Source organism: Salmo salar, chromosome ssa05 (genome assembly GCF_905237065.1).
Source record: "Salmo salar chromosome ssa05, Ssal_v3.1, whole genome shotgun sequence".
Lineage (NCBI taxonomy): Eukaryota > Metazoa > Chordata > Actinopteri > Salmoniformes > Salmonidae > Salmo > Salmo salar.
The window spans coordinates 72622431-72627242 of record NC_059446.1 but is presented as its reverse complement, the minus strand read 5'-3'; the positions used below and the strand labels follow the sequence as shown (position 1 = coordinate 72627242).

At 42.5% G+C, this 4812-nt stretch overlaps 1 long non-coding RNA gene across 1 annotated transcript; it reads right to left on the bottom strand.

The window, feature by feature from the left end:
• Positions 1-902: 902 nt before the first annotated feature.
• On the bottom strand, positions 903-4492 carry LOC106605842 (uncharacterized). Its single transcript, XR_001328949.2, has 3 exons — positions 3589-4492; positions 2497-2600; positions 903-1173 (listed from the first exon to the last, which is right to left on the bottom strand). It is a non-coding gene; the product is annotated as an uncharacterized lncRNA (long non-coding RNA).
• Between the last annotated feature and the right edge of the window lie 320 nt (positions 4493-4812).

Below are 4812 nucleotides of genomic sequence, written 5' to 3'. Positions count from 1 at the left end.
TGTTCTTGGGGACCTTCAATGCTACATTACGTTTTTGGTACCCTTCCCCAGATCTGTGCCTTGACACAATCCTGTCTCGGAGCTCAATGGACAATTCTTTCGACCTCATGGCTTAGGACCTTATATAGACAGGTGCGTTCCTTTCCAAACCATGTCCACAGATGGACTCCAATATAGTTTTAAAAACATCTCAAGGGTGATCAAAGGAAACAGGAGGCACCTGAGCTCAATTTTGAGTCTCATAGCAAAGGGTCTGAATACTTCCGGAAATAAAATATTTATGTTTTATAATTAGCAAAAATAAAAAATAAACAGTTTTCGCTTTGTCATTACGGGGAATGTGTGTAGAATGATGAGGGAAAAAATATTTAATCCATTATAGATAAGGCTGTAACTTAACAAAATGTGGAAAAGGTCAAGAGATCTGAGTATTTTCTGAATGCATTTGTCCCAATACTTTTGGTCCCCTAAAATGGGGGGAATATGTGCAAAAAGTTCTGTAATTTCTAAACGGTTCACCTGATATGAATGAAAATACCCTCAAATTAAAGCTGTATCATTTCAAATCCAAAAGTGCTGGAGTACGGAGCCAAACAACAAAGATTCTGTCACTGTCCCAATACTTTTGGAGCTCTGTGTACTGCATATGAAGTCACCACTGAAGGACATAATGTAGAACACCCCTAACTGTAACTGGTAAGACTCAAGTGTGTAAATGACAAAACAGACCAACACAAACGTCAGCCGTGCGCACTAGATCACCTGCTGGGTGTCGACGAACGGTGGCCTTTCAACATTTAGAAAAATCACAATATTCTGTGGTCTGCGGCTGTGCAATGTCGACGTTAGTGTTGGTCTGTTGTGCCCTTAATAATGAACAAAGTAAGACGAGACAAGCCATCTTTTTCAACAGCGCATTTATTGTCACAGGTCTAATTTGAACATTGCCTCCACAGTGCTTCTATCAGAACACACACCGGGAGGAGAACCTGTGTGTTGGAATATAATAGCAAAACAACAAACAGCAGTGCTTAAATAAGAGTTAAAGTGTAACCCATTTCACCAGGAGGCAAATGTAAACAGGGGGAATCCTTTGTAGTCTTGGTGAGAGAACTCATGTCCTCACAGCTAAGGCAGGAAGTCCGCAGGGTGGTCTGGGTTTGGGACATAATCCTGGAGAGAAGCACAACAGACATACAGTAAGTGGTGTTAGGGGATAGGAGGGCAACTTGCCGTGACTCAGCTCATGCGGGGCTGACTCAGCTCATGCGGGGCTGACTCAGCTCATGCGGGGCTGACTCAGTTCATGCGGGGCTGACTCAGCTCATGAGGGGCTGACTCAGCTCATGCGGGGCTGACTCAGCTCATGCGGGGCTGACTCAGCTCATGCGGGGCTGACTCAGTTCATGCGGGGCTGACTCAGTTCATGCGGGGCTGACTCAGCTCATGCGGGGCTGACTCAGTTCATGCGGGGCTGACTCAGTTCATGCGGGGCTGACTCAGCACATGCGAGGCTGACTCAGCTCCGTCGGGGCTGACTCAGATCCTGCAGGGCCTTCCAGTCATACAGAGGGGGTATATGTACGTTGCTAGTTATATTTCGCAAAATGAAATGTTTACTTTTACTTCACAACATTCGTAAATAAAATAATGGGACTTTTTACTCCATACATTTTCCCTGACACCTAAAAGTACTCGTTACATTTTGAATGCTTAGCAGAACAGGAAAATGGTCCAATTCACGCACTTATCAAGAGAACATCCCTGGTCATCCCTACTGCCTCTGATCTCAATTTACTGTTGCAAGTTAGAATAGTAGAATACACAACGTGCAATTTCAACATTTGTTTGTTCATCAGCCGTTTTTCTCATTATGTCAGTCACTGATATTCAGTCAATAGCCCATGTCAGCTAACATTTTTTTGATTGCTAAGTTAGTTTAGCGGCCAGCTATCTAAACTTGTTAACATGGTCGCATTACCAGCCAGGGGGCCTCCATTGATTTCAAATAAAAAAACTGCAAGACATTTCTCTCCACCCTATGGAAAATTGTATAGAATTGCAGGAAATTAGCTGTAAACCGCAAATGTTCCTCTCTGCCCCATAGCAAAATGAGTAGAATTGCAGGGAATTAGTTATAAATTGCAAAACCTTTCTCTCTGCCCCATGGCAAAATGTGTAGATGTGCAGCAAACTTGCTTTAAAACTGAAATATTGTGGGGGGTCTATATCCTCGTGAGACCATCCTGAAATCTCCAGAGCTTCCACTGTTCTGCCTACAGTTTGAATCCACAAGTGAACCAGAGTGGAAGCTCGCGAGTTCAGCATGGTCATGAGAGGGTACTATGACTATGAATTTGAGAGAGTAAACATTTCTCCTACGTCATTCTTCAGCATTATGAGGCAGGGCTACCTTTTATGTTTCCATTAGGACTAAGGAGTGCACCATTAAGTTGAAACAATATTATGTTACACAATATCAGATGCGTAACTTACTGTACTGCAATGCTTCAGAGACACCATTCCTCTTATCACAGCGTTCCTTGTTGATGAATCACTAGATTTCCTCCATCTTGTCTTATTAGCCAATGATGTACTGCCTGAGAGAGAAAATAACTTTTGCTGTTATTTTAGACCCTTCTTACTTTTTCTTGTTATTCCTACCTTTCTTTGGACTAAATGACTGTTCCAATTGCTACCAACTTGCAATCCCCGTAGTCCTATGTAAACCAATCAGCCTGGCAAGCATGTTCATATGTAGATATGTCAATTAATCATTGTGACACTGAATTTTGAAAGGAGGCTGTCAGATACTTTCATTAAACTTACTTGTAGCACATGGAACCAGAAAAGTAACACTGCAGACTGTGGGACAACTGATTTGTCTTTATTCCTTTCATGTCACTGTCAAACATCACACATCTTTAAGACAAAAAATGTTGTGAAACAAAGTAGTGCACTCAATCATTGATTGAAGAATGACTACAATTAAGGTCAGGTAGCATTCTTGACCTGATTCATATTGATACTGTAGACACATTTTTTTCTCATGAAACCAATTTAAAGGCTTAAAGGCAACATCCTGACTGAGTCTCTGAGGTTGCTATTGAATCTGATCAGCCTGATAGGAGTAAAGCTCACCCACTGGATCATATGCATCAGCCTATAAGGCACCATGACTACTAATATGCCTGCAAGGAGAATTGTTCATGAAACAGCCTACAAGACAGCATCCTGATTTATCAGCATCTGAGGCTGCTATTGAATCTTATCAAGCTCTGAGGCTGAAAGCTAATCTGATCAGCCTGTCAGGAATGGAGCACTGTACATTTTTATATTATCCACAAAGCATGATGTGTCCCTTATAATTATACACATATCAGTTATACAAGCTAACAACCGGGACACAGAAAACTAGCTAGCTTACTAGCTAGCTAACAAGACTACCTAGCTAAGTGAGCTTGCTAAGCAGCCCTTCTAGCAAGCTAGCTAACAAACATATTGCTAATCTATAACAAACCAGTCTGATATATAAGTGATATATCAGTATAAAGTTGCCTTTATTTTGAAAGATGCTAGCTATATTACCTTTTTTCTCTAGGCTTCAGCTTTCTGGCTCTGTTTGAATGTGGCTTTGATGACTCATTGTTCCCTGCATGCGATTGGTTCTGGTCTTGGGGGCGACATGCAGCCTGTGAGACAGTGCTGCATGTCTTCTTCTTCATCTTCTTCGGAGGGGTTTAACGGCGGTTGGCATCTAATATGTTGCATTAATGCCCCCAACTGGACTATAGTATAAATCCATTATACTTTGTGATACCCCAAAGATATATACCCAATTTATTAAATAATAATACACCCTTCTGACTACCCAATTCCACTACTTTGACCCTATCTGCTCCTGCACCATGCCAACGGTCTGGGAGGACAGGACACCACCTCTCAACACACTCTCTAACTCTTCAGAAGTCAAATCTCGTACAACCAAGTACTGCAGCTGCCAACACAACATCTATTTTCTGTGATTGACATTCCATTTCTGAGGTACAGTTGATAACCATTGCTATGAACTCTAAGAAGCCCACCTTACTGAAGCATATATCACTCCTTGGCCTATTCCTCTGTGCTGGCACAGATCTACTACTCACAGGCATACCACTGGAAGTAGGGGTGCTGCAGAATAAAAAATACAAATGTAACTTTTTTTGGTCCACAAAATTAGTGCACTGGGCCTTTAATAGTCCTGTATTAGTGGATATAACCTTCTGCAGAACCAGTTCGAGCAAAAAGATTTGTCCAGCAAAAGGCCTGGATCCACTTTCTCCAAGAATCTAACTCCCACTGGGCAAAACTCATCTTTATCATAACCATGTCCATCAATGCAAGGCTCAGCTTGCGAGATCCTCACCACACCTTCCACCTCACTTAAATCTCCCTCATTCACTTCCAGTTCACTTCCAGAACTCGGTCTGGTGGACAGCGCACCCTGTTTGTACTTGACCCCAGACTTGTTCTACACACCATCTTCATCTTCATCAAATTCCAATTCAGCCTCTGCTTTCTTCATTCTCTTCGACCTCTTCTTCCTCTTTTTCCTCCTCCATTCCTCCTTCCGTGACCCTGTCCCAATATTTTTCTCCTCCTGGCTTTGCTAGCGGCCCAGTGGCATCCAGATGTAACTCCATCTCATAATCGTCTTGCTCAACTCGAAAACGTGTCTTCTGAAGGCGCCGACATTTTGAGAGAATGGGCAGGCGCACAACTCCCAACCAGCCTACACTCTCCTCTAACGTTCTCTCAGACAGGATCATA